This window comes from Pan paniscus, chromosome 6 (assembly GCF_029289425.2).
Source record: "Pan paniscus chromosome 6, NHGRI_mPanPan1-v2.0_pri, whole genome shotgun sequence".
Taxonomy (NCBI): Eukaryota; Metazoa; Chordata; class Mammalia; order Primates; family Hominidae; genus Pan; species Pan paniscus.
Window position 1 is genome coordinate 172,985,889 of NC_073255.2, and position 21,686 is coordinate 173,007,574.

Consider the following 21,686-nt stretch of genomic DNA (forward strand, 5'->3'; position numbering starts at 1 on the left):
ACTCAAATGTCTCAAACCTGGCCAATGGAAGCTCCTTTAAACGGTCTCTCATGTCCTTTTAACATCAATTTATTATTCTTTGTGCACTTGCTTGCTTTCTGGAACAAGATCTCCTAGGCTGTCCTGTATTTTTTGTGCCTTGAATCTAAAATCAAGGACCTCTGGCTCCTTGGCTGAGGAATGGTATTTTTACTCTTCCTGATTCCCTCTGTCCTTTGATTTGGATGTTACAGTCTGTGAAAGGAAGCAACCTCCAGGACACTATGCAATGTTTCCAGGGGCCCTATTATTTTTTCTTTTCCTTAAATAGCAAACATGATTAATGCCAAGGTTAGTGTCTCTATTGTTTGGTCCCAGAGTGAGGCCTAACAATGTATCTTGTAAAAACTCAGACATACTCAGGAATGTCTATAGCTTTGACAGAACCAGGCTGCTGGGATGCCACTTGCTTAAAAAATTTAGAAATATTATAGAAATTAAACATGACCAGGCAATTGAGATTGACTGTGGCCCTTGATTCAGATTTTACATAAGTGTAAAAATTTTTTTTAACTCAGCATAGTTTTCTGGAGAGTCATCCAAGTGGCTATATTAATTGATAATTTTTTTCCTTTTTATTGCTGAATTGTATTCCATGGTATGTATATCACCATGTAAGTATGGTGATATCTTAAATGTGGGCTGATTTAAGATGTAGCTCACTTGAATGAGAAGGCCAAGACATACAAACTTAGTGTGGGTAGGCTGCTGGGGGATGGAGAAAAGAGAATACTGTACTCACCTGACAATAAACTGTCTTTTGTCCACTTCCCAATAACTTTTTTTTGAGCCCATAAATATTCACTGAGGGGAAAATATGTACTTCTAGATACGTCCCCATTGTGTAAAAGCAAAAGCATATTGTCCATGTTCATTATGTTCATGGTCCGTGGGAGAGACAGACAGGTAACCTCTGGGTGACCACAGGTGCTGATAGGAGGCTACGGGAGCACAGAAGAGGGACATCTCGTTCAGACTGTGTGTGGTGTGGGTGTGAATACGTGCACATGCATGTCAGAAAAGATTTTTAGAGGAACTGGGCCCTGTCAACCGAGGTTTTAGGATTTTAGGGAGTTAGTGTATGGTAGAGAGTCCTTTGTTTATTTCCGTGAGTCTTTAGGATGCATGTTGGAAGGCAGGGTCACATGCACTGGACTGGTCTTTCCATATCCTCAAAGAGTTGTTTTCTTTCTCTGCATTAGGGATTGGGTCCCAATATTTCATTTTTATTTGTGTGCTGTTAAGGCAGATAACATCAGCAGCATCCTTGAACATCAGCAGCATCCCTGCAGAGATCTGCCAACTTAGTTCATGATTCCTTAAAAAGCACCTCTACCTACAGCCTAGTCTGCTGGCAGCTATGACTCTGGCTGCCAGGGCTACTTGCTTTTCATGATGGGTTTTCTCATACTTCTTAGTTCCTCACAGCCTGCCCCATTTTGCTCCATTTCAGGTCAACATGCACAGGCTGATGATAAATCCCATTGTCACCCAACATCATATCTCCTGGTACATAGTTATTGCGGCAAGCTCTTTAAGATCATCCATCAGTGAATGAGTGGATGTCCAACCCTTTCTGTTTTCTTTCTTTTGGTTTGCCCAGACACAGCATGCTGCCTTCAGTAATATCTCTCACGCAGAGATTCTCATAAGGAGTAAGGCAGGAAGCATGGAATGGGAGGAGGGGGCTGTGGATCTTGGAAGCTGTCTGTGGGAAATGGATAACCTCCCTTCTGGCTTCCTACCCTGGTCTACACACACACACTAAGAATCCATGTACTAAATCACCCCAGTTCCTTCATGTACAAGCTCCAGCTGGACTAGGATAAATTTTTTTTTTTTTACACTTACAAACAAAAATATTCATTTCAATTAAATTCAACCAACATTTCTTGAATGCTTACTACAAAAAGGGCACTTCCAGGTATGGATGGCTAAAAAGATTTGGCTTCTTCCCTAAGAAAGCTTCTCATTTAGAGGGAAACAGATAAATACATGATTATACTGCCTGGCAAAAAACTTGAATCATTTCAGTTGACTTTAGGAGTAGGGAATTACGCAATTTCTAGGCAAGTCCTTAGAGCAGAGGAGAAGTGACACTAACCAACCAGGAGGGAGGGTGGGTCCCCATGTTGTTCTGGGCTCCTGTGGGTGGTGTAACGTAGAGTCTTAGACCAGGAAGAATAAGATGTCACTGCAGGGCCCCTGAGGTCATGGGGGCCAGAACCAGGTGAGCAAGTAGGATTTTATGACATGAAAGACAAGGATGGATGTAAGACAATGTTCCTTGGATGGTTGCTAGAGGTCATTGGTAAACAGAAGGTCAGGAATCTGACAGAGAATAACACACAGACCTCCAGGAGAGACTGTATGATGAAATGGGCAGGAAACCTTGTCATACAGCCAATGTTCTGGTACAGTCAGGAGCTTCTGACTTGCTTCAACTTTCCCGCAATCCCAGGGAACGGACAGCTTAGTGTTACAGGCAATAATAGTGGCATTACTATATCTGACCAAGGAGAGTGAACAAGGCAGCAGGAGCTGACAGTGGGGTCTCATTTCTGTGCTCTGCTGAATAGCACAGAGAGCAAGCAACTCATCCATAAGTGCTTAGCTCAGTAGAAGCCCAAGAAAAATGGCCTCTTGGCGCCATATTATTCTGTCAGGAGAGGAAACAAATCTACTGACTGTCATGGCCTACTGTTATGAATCCGTGTAAGAGTCTTGGAGGCGAGTCTCAGTGTCATCAAACCTCAATACCATTACTCTAAAGTATTGGCTAGTTTTACCACAAATTACATCTTCCTTAGATTTATAGGCTTTTGAGAATGGAGGTAACGGATATTGAACATTAGAAAAGAACCTTGTCTTGATGAAGATGTGCTGATGCAAGATGTTTTTTCCCTAAAGCTTAACAGAGCCTTTGTCTTCCTGTGAATCATAGAAGTGTTAATAATTCATTTGTTTTGTCTCTCATTTCCTACTTCTATAAGACTCGCATAGTCCTGGTGAGGGACATGCACGCCCCAGCCTCTTTGGCTTGTTGGTAAAGGAGATCCCCGCAATCTGGCAGGCATCAGGGAGATTAGAACGCCCCAGTGGGAAGTGAGCTCTCCTTTTCACTGATCCTAGGCAAATGGATGTCCAAGAAGAGAGGAACAAAAGGTCTAGCTAAAGCTACTAATGTATTTTAAAGAAAAAATGTTAATGGATGACATGCAGTAAGTTATGGGTATATCATTTGAGATCCTTTTCACTTAAAACAGCAAATAGAATTGCATCTGAAATGTCCATTCCTGGTTAAAAGAGGCAAATCGTAGAGCAGCTTTCAGGCAGTGGATGTGTTGGATGTCACTTCAATGTGGTCAAACATCTAATCTCACTATATTTTATGTTAAACAATAGCACTTTAAAGAAAGCACCTCGGGCTGGGTGCAGTGGCTCAAGCCTGTAATCCCAGCAATTTGGGAGGCCAAGGCGGGCAGATCACGAGGTCAGGAGATTGAGACTATCCTGTCTAACATGGTGAAACCCTGTCTCTACTAAAAATACAAAAAAAAATTAGTCGGGCGTGGTGGCACGCACCTGTAGTCCCAGCTACTCGGGAGGCTGAGGTAGGAGAATCGCTTGAAGCTGGGAGGTGGAGGTTGCAGTGAGCCAAGATCTGCACCACTGCTCCCTGGCCTGGGCAACAGAGCAAGACTCCGTCTCAAAAAAAAAAAAAAAAGAAAAGAAAAGAAAAGAAAGCACCATGTACAGGAGAAGAGGTTTGTTTTGTTTTGTTTTGTTTTTTAATTTGGACTTTCTAGGAGGGCAGTGGGACTATATTTACCTGCTCCCCCACCCTAGTGTGATGACTTTGTAAGATTGTAAGTACACAACCTCAGGTCGACCCATTTGAAATGTTCATGGTGCAATTAATTAACTGATGTTCTGTTTATATAATGTTATTTCTTCTGCCCCCCAGTAAATAAAAGAGAAAAAAGGGAAAACATTCTTAAAACAACCATTTTATTCTTGGAAGCAACCGTATTTCCCCTACTGAATTAAGAAAGCTTTATGTATTCTGACCAAACTGAAGTGCTTGGGCTTCCTGGCAAAGCTACCTACCTGCAAGGCTGGTTCACAGCTGTCACTCTCTGTGAGGTTAGTTTAGTAGCATGGGGGCACTAGGGTCAAGCTGGGGATGAAATGTGTTACCACGCTGGGAGCCCATGTGAATACTTCACTGAGAAATAAAAATCAGGACATAAAATGGGGAATGAAGTGGATAAGACATTAATGGTTGATGGGCCAGTGTATTCATTGATATTTTTCAATCCAGCACTAGAGAAGACAGAAATTCTGGGGGATAGAGGGAATAAGAGAGGGAGAGAAAGCACTGAGGCTCTGTCCTTAACTAGGTGGCCCACAGGATGGTAATGAGACTCTATGAGCTATTTTTGATGACTTGAAAAATCTCAAAGGAATTATACATTTATTCACAACAACCATGCACAGACTAATTAAAATGTCAAATTTCTTTGCTTTGGGCTGAGGTTATATAACTCCATTGTGGTAATATATTTATCTCAATTTATCCAGAGGTCTGATCATTGGCAGCTGTATTTGTTAGATTAGTGAAAAGAAAAAATGAATTACTTAATATCTTTCAAATCGTGAGGTCCATGGGAGAAAATGATAAGAAGCCCTTTGAGGTAAATAGTTGACAATTACTGTCCTGGAATAGAGAGACCCTATCTGGGGGATCTGTTGAGTTTTTGCTATACTATGGGGCCTAGGGGATGCTCAGTGAATAAAAATTTAATTTTTATTCTACTTATAAGACAAATATATCTTAGGCTTTCTGAATAGAGACACATCTGAGCAAAACAAATATATGAAAGGTCAGCTTAGTAGTGGGCCTAAGGTAAGTGTATTTGCAATCCCTCAATAAAATTAATTTTACAAGGGAATTTTTTTTTTTTTTTTTTTTTTGAGACGGAGTCTCGCTCTGTCGCCCAGGCTGGAGTGCAGTGGCGCGATCTCGGCTCACTGCAAGCTCCGCCTCCCGGGTTCACGCCATTCTCCTGCCTCAGCCTCCTAAGTAGCTGGGACTACAGGTGCCCGCCACCACGCCCGGCTAATTTTTTGTATTTTTAGTAGAGACGGGGTTTCACCGTGCTAGCCAGGATGGTCTCGATCTCCTGACCTCGTGATCCGCCCGCCTCGGCCTCCCAAAGTGCTGGGATTACAGGCGTGAGCCACCGCGCCCGGCCGGGAAATTTTTAAAAAAGTTTCAGAGTCTTACTTCTTACAGTGAAAATACAAGATGAATGAGTACATAATTGCCTTTGCCTTTAAGGAATGCATGGGCTGGGAAATGGGGTCTCATGAGCCCCAGTGGTGCCACTGGCCAGGCCCATTTTCTTAGGAGAACAAGCTACCACTTGGAGAAGTATTTGTTCTTCTTATTCAGGACAGAATCCAGTGTCAGAAAATACAGTAATAATTCAGGAAGAGCCCTTTGGTTCCTTAACTGAACATTTTCAATGTGTATTTATGTGTAAAAGAATTCTCAAAATATAAATGCCTAGAAGAGGTCACCCCATAAAATTGGTTGAATGATTGAAAGTTTAAAATGCTTGATGTCAATTCTTTCTGAATTGATTGTAAAGAAGATAGGCAAAGTCTTCATTGGATACCCCAAAGAGCTCAAGAAGAAGGAAATGGAAGGAATGCAAAAGCAAAAAGGCTTAAACCTGATGGCCTCACTATTGGCCCAGTGTGCTTCTGTCATTATTTGAAGGACTATGGTAGGTGTCCTTGGGTGCAGCTTAGAAAGGCATGCTCCTCAGAAAGCCTCTGCTTCAAGCTTTTTGTTTTTCTTAGTGAAAAATCAAACAATAAACAATCCACTTTTTCCAAAGTACCATTTCTCTTGTAGCAAGTTTGGCTTCCAGTCAGGAGAGCTCCTTGGACATAGCCCGGTGGCCAGAGTTGACTCAGCAGACTGCCTTGCTTTTCCAAAGCTCTGAGCTCTTGGGAGAGTTCTTGGCATGACACAGCCATAGATCACCCAATTACCAAATTCTGCAGTTTTAGAACCTGGTTCCACTAAGAATTCCTAGGTGTTATTATTTATTTTTTTTTGAAGGAGCTTTGCTCTTGTTGCCCAGGCTGGAGTGCAATGACATGATCTCGGGTCACTGCAACCTGTGCCTCCCAGGTTCAAGCGATTCTCCTGCTTTAGCCTCCTGAGTAGCTGGGATTACAGGCATGCACCACCGCGCCAGGCTAATTTTGTGTTTTTAGTACAGACAGGGTTTCTCCATGTTGGTCAGGCTGGTCTCAAACTCCCAACCTCAGGTGATCTGCCCGCCTCAGCCTCCCAAAGTGCTAGGATTTACAGGTTTGAGCAGCTATGCTGGGCCGCTGTGTTTCTTTAAAAGGGCTGAGTTCCTATTTTATTTAAATTCAAAACTATTTGAACATTGCAAAGAATTTTTAAAATGTTATGAGGTGATTTTTTTTTCCACTAGGGACAGCTCTATCATCCTTAGATATGGGAAATCTGTCATCTCTAAGATAATTCTGACATCCCTTAACTGCATTATGGAGATTGAGGACAGTATGATTTACTATGTCACAGCAGGGTATATTGGACACAATGCCATTCAATTATAAGGAGAAAACATAGATTAAGCCTTAAGCAAAAGTCATCAGTCAAGGGAAGAGGTTTTTGGGAAAAAAAGAGATTTAATGAGAACTTGTGTGTGAGAAGCAGAGAGAGGAGAATATAAGAAAACGACTTTTCTTTTTTCTTTTAGCCTCAGGTAGAAATTGAGAAAAGAAACAGATTTTATATTTTATAAAAACTTTACTCTTCATTTTTTCACCACTCCTGCTGCCAGAAAAAAAAAAAAACAGATCAGTTTTTTTTTTTTTTTCTTTTTTTGAGATGGAGTCTCCCTCTGTTGCCCAGGCTGGAGTGCAGTGGCATGATTTCGGCTCACTGCAAGCTCCACCTCCTGGGTTCACACCATTCTCCTACCGCAGCCTCCTGAATAGCTGGGACCACAGGTGCCTGCCACCACGCCCGGCTAATTTTTTGTATTTTTAGTAGAGACGGGGTTTCACCATGTTAGCCATGATGGTCTCGATCTCCTGACCTCGTGATCCACCCGCCTCAGCCTCCCAAAGTGCTGGGATTACAGGCCTGAGCAACTGTGCCCGGCCGGTCATATCAGTTTTTAAGAGAAACTTTAATTAAGCTTGTTGCAAGTTTCTTCATTCCATTTTCTTTTAGTGGGATTTTCGGGAGCACAGTTAGTGAGCATTACATATTCTTTTTGTTGTCTCATTATGCCTGAAAGATTTCATCTATCTATCCAGGGCCCTTTTTTTTTTTTTTTTTTTTTTTCTGAGACAGAGTCTTGCTCTGTCAGCCAGGCTGAAGTTATCCAGGGCCCTTTTTTAGCTAAAGGCTTGTTTCCTTTCTGCAGGGATCTGGACCCGTGTGCTATGGTGACAATGCTAAGTAACCACTGCCCACACCCTTAGCCTGACTCTTACTTCCAATGGTAGTAACTGTCAATCGGCAGTTCAATAATTTTTGCTTTAGTTTTTAAAATTCTGTTTTCAATTCAGTGTTTATTTCTTAAGAAAATGTAAAAAATGTGGGGTTATTACAAAGATACCAGATCTAAAACCAGAGATTAAATTTTGGCACCTCATCTTTATGCACCTGTGATGTCTTCAGCATTATTTCAGTGTTTCAAAGAGTTGTTACTATTATTAGCATGTGAATAATCTGAGGGAGGAATTTAAAAACACATTTTCAAACATTTTATATATCTTTCTGCACATGGGTCATTTAACAGCCAATTACACAAAATTCAAGCTTCCCAGGGAGTAAAACATCAGGGTTAAATAATTGTTTTGCTATGTTTGGATGGAGAAGAGGAAGAATTTGACAAGTTGAAGGATAAGAAAGTTGATTTTCCAAAGTATTAAAATAATTTTCACCATTATCATCTCTTATTAAAAATGTAACAAAAGGGAAGAAGGTTTAAGAAAGAATGAAAATGGTGAATAATGAGCTGGAAAATGATACTGTGGAGAAAACAGAAATAAGAGAGATTGGTTTGCTTTTGGAAGAGATAGTGAAGGATAACTACCATCTAGGAAGAGTTTTAGTCCCATAAAACTGAAGAAGTTTTCTATCAGCAAAGGACAGAATAAGATGAAAAAGGCTTACACTAAGGCAGGAGAGATTGCAGTTGGATCTAATGAAGATCTTCAGGACCGTAAAGGGATCAAACTGAAATAGAATGTACAGAGAAATTGCGTGTGTTCTTTCCTTAGTGACCTTAAAGAAGAAAAGAGACAACTATTTGTTCTGAATTGTTTGCCTACATAAGGCAGAGACATGAACTGATTTTTGCAAGTCTCTTGAAGCTTAGCAATCTCTATTCCTTGAAAGTTCATTTAATATTGTTTTCCTCTGAGACATGTTATTATTTAATGGAAATTAACATTTCCTATCTTGGCTAGCAGCATTACTGCCCCCAAAGTCCTCCCTTTGATAAATCTCAAAGTTAACCATTGACTTCTCCTTCTCCTTTAACACATCTGTGTCTGCTGCTCGACTGATCCACTGCAAATGGCTATAACATTTAAAATGCTGGGCAAGTGCCACGGACTATGCTAGGCGTTGCTTTACACAGCTAAATTCTAATCCTCACAACAAACATTTGAGAGAGCCATTATCAATCCTTCACTAGATAGAATATAAATGAAGAAACGGGAGCTAAGAGGCTTGCTTAAGCTAAATATAGACGAAAAGCACAACTTTAAACACCAGTCTTTCTAATCCAAACTGTGCCCTCTTTGAACATGGCATGAAGTGAGAAAAAACTAGAAGCCATTTTTCTTAACTCCTAAATTCAGTAACTTTGGGAAAGTGACTTACCCTTTCTAACCTCCATGTCCCTGTTACTTTGGGACCTGGTTCTATTTTTGATTAGGTTATATAGAAGACTTCTGGAGAAGTGGAATGATAGCTCAGTTTTTTTTTTTTTTCGAGACGGAGTCTGGCTCTATCGCCCGGGCTGGAGTGCAGTGGCGCGATCTCGGCTCACTGCAAGCTCCGCCTCTTGGGTTCACGCCGTTCTCCTGCCTCTGCCTCCTGAGCAGCTGGGACTACAGGCGCCCGCCACCATGCCCGGCTAATTTTTTATATTTTTAGTAGAGACGGGGTTTCACCGCGTTATCCAGGATGGTCTCGATCTCCTGACCTCACGATGCGCCCACCTTGGCCTCCCAAAGTGCTGGGATTACAGGCGTGAGCCACCGCACCCGGCCGATAGCTCAGTTTTTTAAACATACAAGATCTTGCTTGATCTCAAGTTCCTCAAGTTGTCACACTTTTTCCACATGCGCTTTTCTGTGTGCACCTTCTGTTCAAATAACAAAGGAGAAAATCTAGTGCCCGAGAGGGAGGTCTCAGAGCTGGTTGGGGCTTTCCTTGTGTCCATCTTGTAGATAATTACTTTGGATTTCTGCATTCTACCTTATGGCCAGGGTGGCTGGTTGGCATTCCTTCCTATACATAGCAGGAGCCAAAGAAAGGCTCTGGACAGAGAGGGGCTATGTGTTTGTGACTCCTGTTCAGCATATCACTTATAAATCTTAGAGCTTGGAGAATACTTGGAGATAAGCCATCCCAGAGATGGCAAATATAGTTTATAATCCACCCCCAGTTGCTGGATTTGATTTCTTGGAAAACAGGGAGAAGGGCTTCAAGACTACATCCAGGCTCATGTCTGCCATGGTCATGAGGGAAAGGGAAAGCATTTGTGTATCAAAGTTATCCTCCCTAAGGTACTCAAGTTTTCATTTTATAGACAAGACAACTACAATCTAGATAGGTTGTTGTCTTGGTCAATAAAGAGTCCAGGGAGATTAAGTGCAGCAAACTCCTGCATAATGCTATAAAGAATATTTGAACAGTTGAATTGCATAAAATGTAGAGTCTCATTATTGCAGGGATAATGTAAAACAACATTTTTTGGTCAGCCTACCAGTTGCTGTAGGAAAAAAAGAAAAAAATAACCTTGTTTTATTAACAGCTATATAGAAATAGTCTGGTGATTATAAACAAATACATAGTGATAATTTCTTTCTTTTCTCCCCTTCTCTACTGCAGAAGATAACATCAGCTCACCTCTTTTGAGAATACGGGTTGGGAACCAATAGCCAATCACTTTGTATTCCACTTAGCATCATCATGGGGCATGCTATCATGGGCTTCATTGTATTTGGTGTTCTGCAACGAGAACTACTCTAAGTGGTGATGTAGAGCAAGTGCACAGCTGTGGGAGCTTGGGGATATAGACCACAGTGGCCCTCTGCAAGTACATCATCTCTGAGAAGATTTGGGTTTTATCTTAAAATTTACTGAACTTTAGATTTATTTAATAATATAACCAGGTTTGTTTTAATACAATTCATTAGTATTAAATAAGATTAACACTCTAGGAATAATAATAATATCAGCTGACATTTCTTTATTCTGTGGCTTTATGTACACAGTGACACATGGCTGTTGTGTTAGGGTTCTCTGGAAAAACAGAACCAATAGAATATATCTATCTATCTATCTATCTATCTATCTATCTATCTATCTATCTATCTAATCTATCTATCTATCTATTATGGGAATTGCTTATTCACATGATTATAGAGTCTGAGAAGTACCACCATCTGTGGTTTTCAAGCTGGAGAACCAGGAAAGCTGGTGATATAATTCAGTCTGAGTCCAAAGGCCTGAGAACCAGGATAACTGATGCTGTCACTCTTGGTTTGAGCCCAGGAACCAGGAGCTCTGATGTTGAGGGCAAGATAAGTTGGATGTCCTGGCTCAAGAAGAGAGATAATTTGCTTTTTCTCTGATTATTCTATTTGGGCCCTGAATGGATTGGATGATGCTCACCACATTGCTGAGAGCAGACCTGCTTTACTCAGTCTACTGATTCAAATGCTAATCTCATCTGGAAACACTGTTACAGACACACCCAGAAACAACATTTTGCCAGCTATCTGGGCATCCCTTAGCCCAGCGAAGTTGATCTATAAAACTAAGCGTCACAGCTATACACCAGTTTTATATACCCTGTGTTGAGAGTAATGGAATTGCATAACTCAACTAGTAAATTTTTAAAAGATTTAAGCTAATGAAGTTTTGAAAGAGATTGGCTATAGTATATTTAACCCTAGTTCCCTCTATTTTTTCTCTTATCATCACTTTAATTCTCTTCATCCTAGAAAATGTCCACCTGACCATCTATAGTCATCATTTCCTTAAAAACGGCCTTTGTTCTAAAGCAGAATTCTATTTTCAGATAAAATGTTATGTGGAATGCCAGTGTAGAAAACAGATAAATGTGGGATGGAGTGAAGCAAGAAGAAGGAAGCCCTATGTCCTAACTACCTCCCACTGTTTGTGACAGTACCTTCTTTACTTCCTTAGAGGCCTGGGACTCTGATAATCACAGTTTTCTTAAGGAATCTAGTTAGTTCTTAAAAACATACAACTGCTTCATTTTATTATTATTATTTTTTTGTATACAGAGAAGCAAAATTCAACCCTTCCAACCTTCAGAAACTGAGAAAATAGATTATCTTTAGGTATTTGAAATTCTTTAAGAATTGCTCTAATTGTATGTCTTTGCTTAAATAATGAGCAGAAATGTTAATTAATAGTGTGTCCTTTGGAACTAACCCAAATGTCCATCAATGACAGACTCGATAAAGAAAATGTGGCACATATACCCCATTGAATACTATGCAGCTATAAAAAAGGATGAGTTCATGTCCTTTGCAGGGACATGGATGAAGCTAGAAATCATAATCCTCAGCAAACTAACACAGAAACAGAAAACCAAACACGTGTTCTCACTCATAAGTGGGAGTTGAACAATGAGAACGCATGGACACAATGTAGGGAACATCACACACTGGGGCCTGTCGGAGGGTGAGGGGCAAGGGGATGGGGAGAGCGTTAGGACAAATCCCTAATGCATGCAGGGCTTAAAACCTAGATGATGGGTTGATAGGTTCAACAAACCATCATAGCACATGTATAGCTATGGTAACAAACCTGCATATTCTGTACATGTATCCCAAAACTTAAAGAAAAATTTAAAAAGTGTCTTATTATTTTTAGGTGTACTTATTTTAAAGCATACTGTTGTGCTTTATTTCTAAAAACACAGTGAGTGGAGAAGTAAATTGATACCCAGCAACCATGATAGGAGGAGGTTTGGACAATGAGGTCCTCATTTAGACACTGCCATCCTCTTGGGAATAGCTCGTGTTAATTTTGGTCAAAATTGTTAAGAAAATGTAATGAACTTCTTGAGAACTGGCCTCAGAACCCAAACCTATAATGCTCTTGGAAATATCACAACACAAAAGCTGCATTTAATTTCTCTCCTTAAAACATCTCTGCTTTTCCACTTCTTCTATTTTGCTCCTTAATTATTATTTTGATTATGTGCTTATCAGGTTAAGCACCTTACAAGTATCTGTAGTAAGAATATGTTAATTGGTTCAGGGCTTCTCTTAAAATAATTGAAAGTGTCTGCTTATTTGTTTTTCTTAGAAACTCAGCCTGTGAATCAAACTGCTTCTAATGTAGAAAAATGTATATATAAAATACATCTATATGTTTAGATTGAGTTATTGTCAAAATATATTAAATCCTTTTAGAAAATGCCAGAATTGAGTTCTTTTAGAATTCAGTGTCCTTGTATTGAATTCTTTTAGAATTCAGTGTCCTTGTATTGAATATTTCCTTTAATGTCTATTACAGGATTACAGAACAAAGTTTCACTGATTAAGTTGCTTTCAGTATTTTTCTTTATTGACAACTCATATTTAAGTTGTAATATTTAGGGCTGTTATTACAAACTACATACCCTTGATGGACTGTTTACACAATTGTATTAAGATTAAATATTTTGACTTATGGCTCAATTTCTATTATTCTAGGGTAAAATTATAGGGTAGTCAGACCAGAAATCAGGCAGACTTCTATGTCTTCTTTGCGAGGATACAGTTGATTACTTCTTCCTTTTTGTAAGGCCATGAGCCTGATAAGATATGAAGTTCCAGGAAAAAGTGTTTTCCAATAAAGCTTCTTTTATTCTGTACTACAATTATATCAAGTGATAACCAAATATTACCCCCACTGGTTTCTCCCTCTGCAGGTGAGATTTCTTTCAAGTTTTGGCCGGTGACGGAGCCTCGTGTTCTAGCTTAAATAGATCAAAGAGCTTTCTCATTGTCCAGCCCTTTGCTTTTGTTTTGACCACAGCTTTCCTACGGCTGGGGCCACCCTTTAAGCTTTTAACGAATAGAGATGATTGTCTTTTATAATATCTAATTTCAATTTTCTTTCTCTGAAAGGCAAGGTTTATCTTCTAACAGAAACATAACAGAGGAGTAAGTATGAATAATTGACCAAGACAAGAGCAATGTTTAAGAATATTGCAGAACTTTCATGCTTTTATTCTTTTCCCCTTTTGTAATTTGGATGCATTATGTTATCTTTTGCAATGAAATGGCCAAGGCATTGTGGTCCTGTGGATTGGATGGTATTTGACAGTTTATCAAATCCATCCCTTCCCAGGTGCAAAAAGCTTTGTCACATGGCTAACGATCAAAAGTCTGGCTCTGTAGGACTTTTCAGGGTTCTTTTGGTAGAGTAGTTGGTATGACAGTTACCAAATGCTTATAAATCATATGGAGCAAATCAGAATATTGGAGAGAATAGACACCAAATGAGAACCTCCTGACATTTTTTGTGCCAGAACAAGGCTACACGAATTGAGTAAAGGCCTTCCTTAAAACGATGTATAACAAAACAGGAAGTAACTTCAGAGTGGCACCCGGGAGCCCATAACCAGGTATGTTGCCCTATTTAGAAATCATATTAGGACTGAAATGTGGGTATAATTATTATTGCTATTTTAAGATAATTGCTCTTAGACATCCTTATAGAGGAACAAGAATTTTCTTTTGTGGCAATACAGAGCCTGAGAAAATGCAGTATGGTTTTATATCTATATAAACATATGTCATATATATAAACTCTATTGCTATTGCTTATCACTAATTATGCAGTTGGCTGTGGAAAGCTATGAGTCACTGAAATGAACAATTTGAACATATGCAATTGATCATTTTTACAACAGGAAGAAAAAACCATGCTATTTCTTGTTTGCTTTTAAAGATATTGCGGGTAACACGTGTTCCATATCATCTGAGATTATACACAGGAAGAAGGTAAACTTATTAATTAAAAAAGTCTTGCAAAAGGAACTTGCAGCCTGCATTATGTTAGTAGTTGGTTGCTTTTTAAATACGAAAGAAAAAAGAGTAAATTATGTACTCCTGAAAATTTGATCCTTGTTCTTATGGGAAAATATGGCGAAACATAGAAACTCTGTTACGGCAAAACTTATTAGGATAAGGACTCCTCGCCTGGGGTTCAGGGAAGTGTTTGAAGGTACATAAAAATATATCTTAGTGAAAAAAAGTAATTATGTTCTTTTTCTTAAAACTGCAAATAATCCTATAGTGCTTTGGTATTACATGATCAGTATTATTTTCATTATTCATATTAGGAGTTAAAGAAAAAGAGCCCTTTCATTTTGATTGTATTATTTTTTATATCAAGCCTAGTTAATGTAGATAATGTAGATAAGGAAAAATCTTGATAAAGCTGAAATAGTCCTCAGTTTTTTCCCATCACAGCATGATAGGACATAAAAATAAAGTGTTTCTTGTGTAATGCTCTTGCCAGTGGAAATACAAAGTTAGCGAACTTGAAGAAGCAGGATATTTGGGTCCATTCTGAAATTACTGTTAGATCACAAGAATCATTTTTACTAAATTTTGTGAGACTAAAACTCAATCAACAGAGAATAAAACTTTACTAGTAGTTAGACTTGTCCCATCTGAAACTTTTATATTCTGAAGCAAAAAAACCCATGTACACTAGAGATATCTTGGTGATAACATGTGTCCTAAAAATGATGCTTTCATGCTTTAGGTTGGAGTAGAGGAAGACAATGGAAGTGTGGCTTTTGTCAAAGGTTGACTTCCAACAGAGAGACATCTGTCTGCTACTCACATCATCTATTGGATGCCTATTGTACTTAGAAAAAAAAATCCACACGTACAATAACTTACGTGGATATATGGTTAGATATATATATTCTCTATTTCTGTAGTTTATGTTAGAGTTTTGGGGAAGAGGCTGGAGGCAGCCACCCATGCTAGTTGTCAAAAAGTGGGAACTCAGCTCAAGATGTTTTTCACCTGTGTGAAGAAAACTTTCTGATACAGTATAAGGAAATGTTTGCAAGATTTTGTGTAGATGTGTTATGTGCATTTTTGTGGGTACAAGACCTGTACCTTTTATTAGACTCTCACAGAAGGCCATGGCTCCAAAAGTTCCAGGTTTTTCTGGTGTTTGAAGCAGGAAGTGTAAGGTAACACCATCTTATTTCCTTTATAAGGATTACTTGAAAACTCTGTGGAAAGATTTGAATAGAATTAGAACCAGATCAAGACATTTTCTATGCAATAGGAAAGTCCTTAAGAAAAAGCTAAGTGGTTCATGTTATTACGATAAAATCTAATGTTAATCTATAAATGACTTCTTTTTAGCATTAAAATAAATCCTTTTATCCTGAAAAAGCAGAATCAGTTAAAAAAGTAATTGCTATTGAAGCCTTTCTATCCCCTGAGCTAGCTCAAGTGTGAGTCAATAACAGCTACAGACAGTAGCTGAGGCCTGATGCAACCCAAGTTTATTTTATTCTACTCTGCTGGCCCAGGGAAGGAAAATCTGGTAATAGTATTAGTAAAAACACTATTAAAGGGGGGATTAAGGTTAAGTTTGTAAACATCGCCAAGAGTACTTCCTTAGCATTTTTTTCTGTTTAATTTGAAAATCTGATAAATAGAAAAATATGCTGGACTGTTGGGAATACAATAAAATAAACTCTTGGCCAGGTGCAGTGGCTCACACCTGTAATCCCAGCACTTTGGAAGGCCAAGGCAGGTGGATCACAAGATCAAGAGATCTAGACCATCCTGGCCAACATGGTGAAACTCCGGCTGTATTAAAAATACAAAAATTAGCTGGGCATGGTGGTGCGCGACTGTAGTCCCAGCTACTTGGGAGGCTGAGGCAGGAGAATCACTTGAACTCTGGAGGCGGAGGTTGCAGTGAGCCAAGATCACACCACTGTACTCCAGCCTGGTGACAGAGTGAGACTCCATCTCAAAATAAAATAAAATAAACTCTTGTTGCATCCGATCTGAGCTGCACCAGACTTTTACTGGAGACACAGTGTTCACAATATATAATTGAATCATAGTACCTTTTACAATTTTAGTTAGAGATTTTTAACTGTTATGTCTTTTAGTTTTCAGCTTTCCTCCACTGTTTTGGGAAACGTCACCTTCTTATCTTGGAAGAGTAATCTCAAAATTGAAGCATCTTAGATCCAACAAGAATTGAAAGGATGGGATGTCCTTGCAGCCATCCAATAGAGTCAGAAGACTTTGGATTTTGGAGTCTGTGAGATGTGAGTTTAAATGCTGAGCTTGGTACTTGGTTTTTCAACTTTCCTTCATGAATTTACTAACTCTTGGTCCAGTGTCAGTATTTAGCAGGGGATGGAATTCATGTCCTGCTTTGGTTTAATCCTAAGTACCCAGTCCTGGTGAGAGCGATAAGAAGAGCCAGGGGCTGTTATGGTCCTTATGCCTCTGAAATGTTGTAGACTTTCCTTATGGTACTTGTGCTATTCTTTGTGAGTTGTATGACCTTCATTAAGCTACTTAACCTCGAATCTCACTTTCCTAGTTGTAAACTGAGGCTAATATCTACCTTTATAAGTCATTAGAAGAACTACATGTAATATTTTTAAACCCCTAGCACAGTGCTTGGCTTAAGTTGTGAACCATTTGGTTCTGACATTTGACGTCTAGTTTCCTCTTGAACATCTTTAGGAACACAAAGGTCATCACTACATGAGAACACCTCTGCTGTTGTAGCTCAGTTCTCACTGATAATCAGTTATTGGTCCTGGTTTTGCATTCCCAGCAATAATAAGCTTAACTGCTCTTAGTATAATGAGTTTTACAACGTTTGAGGATGGACATCATGTTTCCTCTTATAGATCTTATAGCCACAGTTTATCGAACTATTTATTGTAAGAGATTATCTCAAGGTCCTTTTCCCTTCTGGACGTAATTTAGAATTATCAATTTCTCTTAACAGCCTGCCATCTAAAACAGGGTGCAACATTCTGGAAGTGGTATGAACAACATCAGCCCAGAATAGTTATTCTGTCATCGGCAAACTGGTCATTTCTAACCTTAGTTAGAAAATTTTATACTTCAAATCTTAGGGGGTCTCAGTTTTCTCATTTATAAAATGAGTTGCTTAGAGCCAGGTGCGGGGCTAGCACCTGAACTCCCAGCTTCTCAAGAGGCTAAGGTGGGAGGATAAATTGAGCCCAGGAGTTTGAGGCTGCAGTGAGCTGTGACTGTGTCACTGCACTCCAGCCTGGGTGACAAATCAAAACTCTGTCTCTTAAAAAAAAAGAGTTGTTTCGGCTGGGCGCTTTGGCTCACGCCCATAATCCCAGCACTTTGGGAGGCCAAGGCGGGTGGCTCACGAGGTCAGGAGATCGAGACCATCCTGCCTAACAAGGTGAAACCCCGTCTCTACTAAAAATACAAAAAATTAGCCGGGCGGGGTGGCGGGTGCCTGTAGCCCCAGCTACTCGGGAGGCTGAGGCAGGAGAATGGCGTGAACCCGGGAGGCGGAGCTTGCAGTGAGCCAAGATGGTGCCACTGCACTCCAGCCTTGGTGACAGAGCGAGACTCCGTCTCAAAAAAAGAAGAGTTGTTTCAATCAAACAACACATAGGACTGCATCTTGCTTTGAAATATAAAACTCAGTGTTACCCACATATGTGATGTTATATTTCTTAGATATTAGAGCTCATGTTTAATTTTACTAAGCATTTCTTTTTAATTGAGCATCTGCTTTGTGCTAAACCCAGTGAGCTGTAAAGGACAGAACTATTCCTCCTTAATGTGCTTATATTGCCTTAGCAATAAGACACAAAATCAAGAATATTATACAAAGAGGAGAAGTGTCTTGTCCTTTAATCATTCGGCTTTCACACTATGCATAGTTTATTTCTTTAACAAAAGTTAAAGTTATTATCAACAACAATAGTCTATCCATTAACAGATTAAAAACTGATGTTGGAAATGGAAATGTCTTATAAAACCATGTCTGAGGCTCTTATCCATAGAGAGCATGGAAGAAGCTGACCAGGGCACCTCTCCTTAGTGCTGTATTTTAGAGCTGGGTCTGAATTAAGAGTCACTGAGCACAGCCCTCCTGTTACTTCCTTGATGCTGAGAACTTTCCCTCCTTTCTGAAATAGTATCAACACCAGATCAAAGACACAGTAGTCCTCTGAGACCCGGTCAATTTAACACTCAGCGTTGTCTGGTAAACCACTCTCTTTTACTGTGGCTGGAGAACATGGAAAGTTTTTCAGCAACCTCTTACATTGTGAACTTCAGGCCCCGCTCTGATGTGGTGTTTCTTCTTCCTCATACCTAATATTGTTAGGGACATTCATAGGCAGAGATGGTTAAGGGGAACTTGTGTCTCAACAACAAATGAGAGACTGGTAAAAATGATCTGAACAACAATGAAAAAAAATCAATTGCCCTTATTTTCTTTTCTTTTCAAAAAGTGAAAGCCGTGTTTGCTTTGAGATGAAACATTTGAGAAGCTTTTCTTCTTTGGGTGATTCCATCCCTCCTCGCCCTCAGCAGGTTCCTGCTTGGAAGTAAAGAACTAAAGAGAAGGCAGGGAGCAAGGAACTGCCTTTTCCAAGGAGACCCAGGCTGCTTGGCACCTGCGCCTGCAGAGGCTCTTATCCACCTGCTGCCCCAGGCCTTGCCTAACTGGAAGGGCCAACACTATCTGTCTGCCTCAAGAGGGGATCAGGGCAGAGTCCTCACATTTTTTATGAGAAAAACGTCCCTTAGCATGTCTGGAATATTTTTTCTCTAGGCTTGTTCCAACTTGAGCTCATTTTGCTCTAATTATTTTGGCCTATATGTTTCTGCATCTGTCTATTCTGATAAGAGGGATATGTGTGTGTGTGTGTGTGTGTGTGTGTGGTGTGTATGCGAGTGTTTTGTCTTCCTCTTTTTGCCATAGTGTAGCTGCTTAAAAGCTACAGATAAACAGGCTATTCAACACCAAGCTAGGGTAATCATAGATAACATGGGGTGACCTCAAAAGGTTTAATTCTGCCTTTTGTTTGAAAGGCAGAGAACTTGAAAGAGCAAGTGTATCTCAGCATGAAGGGAGAGGATCCCAGTTCACACTAAATAGTTCCTTCTCTGCAGGCAGATTTGTGAGCCTCACAGTGTCTGCCTTTTATTGGGACAAGCCCTTTAAAATCCCTCCTCTGTCTTCTATCATGGTCTATTTACGGCTCTTATCTTCCAAATGGCATCCTCTCATGAGCAGTTAAACTTGCCCTACTGTGCCAGCAGATATTTTATGAGTCCATAATTAAGAAACTTGGTTTTATATGGATCCTATAAGGTCTGTTTGTCAATTCTGCAGATAAACACTTCTACCCTGGAGATATCCCAGTGACAGGAACCATATGTATGTCATCACATTCAGATAAATGTCTAATGTCACTTGGTTATTAGCCTGATTTAATAACCAGCTTTACCCTTATTATCACGTCACAATTTGTGGCATGCCAATTATGTGCCAGGCTCAAACAAAATTGAAATTGTATTCAAATGATGAACTCTTAAAACGTATCGTGAAGTCAAGTAAGTTGTTGAAGCCAATGTCCAAATAATTTCATTGAAAAACTTTTATGTAAGGAAAGTAGTTTAATTTTGGTAATGTTTGATCTGAATGATACAGATTAACTTTCTGAAATAAATTCACTGGTTCATTGATCAATGCCTCAATTCACTTAGCACAGACAGGCCAGATATTGTCAAGGCCTTCAAGTGTTATGCTGAGACATGGGAGTCCTGTGATATGTAGTAAGCCTAGCTATGAAATGCAAGACTAGAAGTCCAGGTAAGGGGGAGGTATCTGGCAGACATGTCAGGTTGTGACAAAATGTCAAGTTGAAGGAGGGAAGTTCAGGTAGGGAGTAGTGCTGAGACCCATGCAGGCAGGATCCACAGTCGGGGATGTTTGGCTCAGCAGAGGAGGCAGGAGGGGTCAAGTTTGAATTGAGATCTGCCGCAGATCTCTTACTTCTTGTTCAGTTGGCAGGATGTGGGTAGTCCTGTGTCTACACATGTGTCATAGTCAGAAGAAAATCAGAGGCCTGTGTATAGGCTTTGTCCGTAAACAGCAAGTGAAAGGGATATTGTAATAGTAGGATGACTTCCTAATTGGTACCCAGAGGGGAAAGACTTCAGTGACAGTGGTCATCAGGTATGCTCTCCATCTGCTGGACACCCTGGTACTTCTACTAGGGGAAGGAGTCTCTTCAGGGCTCTGCTCTCAGCTTGTAATCTTACTGCTCCCTTCTGCAGTTTGCTTCTTTTTTTTTTTTTTTTCTCGAGACAGAGTCCCACTCTGTGCCCCAGGCTGGAGTGCAGTGGCATAATCTCGGCTCACTGCAACCTCTGCCTCCTGGGTTCAAGTCATTCTCTTGCCTCAGACTCCCGAGCAGCTGGGATTACAGGCACCCGCCAACATGCCCAGCTAATTTTTGTATTTTTAGTAGAGATGGCGTTTCACCATTTTGGCCAGGCTGGTCTTGAACTCTTGACCTCAGGTGATCCACCCGCCTCGGCCTCCCAAAGTGCTGGGATTAGAGGCATGAGCCACCATGCCCAGCCCGGCTTGCTTCTTTTGATATCCACATTCTGTATTCTCTCTGCAATATCCGTTGCCCTATAAACAACTTCAGAATTCCCCTATCTTAATAAATAAAAATGCTCCTTGTGTCTTACTCCATTCAGGCTGCTATAACAAACTGCCTTAGCCTGGGGTGGCTTATAGACAACAGTAGTGTATGTCTCAGAATTCTGGAGGCAGAGAAGTCCAAATGAAGGTGTGAAGATGTGGGCAGATGGCACCTTCTTGCGGCAGTGTCCTCACATGGTGAAGGGGCCTATGAGCTCCTTTGGCCCTCTTTAATAAGGACACTTAGTCCATTTATGAGAGCTCCAGCCTCATGATCTAATCATCTCCAAAGGCTTCACCTCTTGATGCTGTCACGTCGGGAATTAGGTTTCAACATATGAATTTTGAGGGAACACAGACATTCAGAAGTTAGCACCTTGATTATGCTTTCATATTAAGCTATCTTGTATTTCTCTTGCTTTTGCTGTTTAGCACCAAACCTCCCCAAAGTTTGGTTTATGTTCATTGTTTCCTTTCATTACTACTCACACATTCATTCCTGCACAGTCCATCTTCCTGCACCCTCTTAGCTTCTGGAATTCTTCTCTTGTGGTCACCAACCTACCCATAATCACCAAATTTAGAGTCTTTC

The 21,686-nt window shown here is 40.1% G+C and overlaps 1 long non-coding RNA gene across 1 annotated transcript in view; it reads left to right on the forward strand.

The window, feature by feature from the left end:
* The window catches only part of LOC134730826 (uncharacterized), a 344,272-nt gene that overhangs the window by 68,629 nt on the left and 253,957 nt on the right, over positions 1-21,686 (forward strand). Inside the window, exon 2 of the long non-coding RNA XR_010112806.1 lies at positions 16,524-16,685. This is a non-coding gene — a long non-coding RNA (uncharacterized LOC134730826). The remainder of the gene's footprint in view (positions 1-16,523; positions 16,686-21,686) is intronic.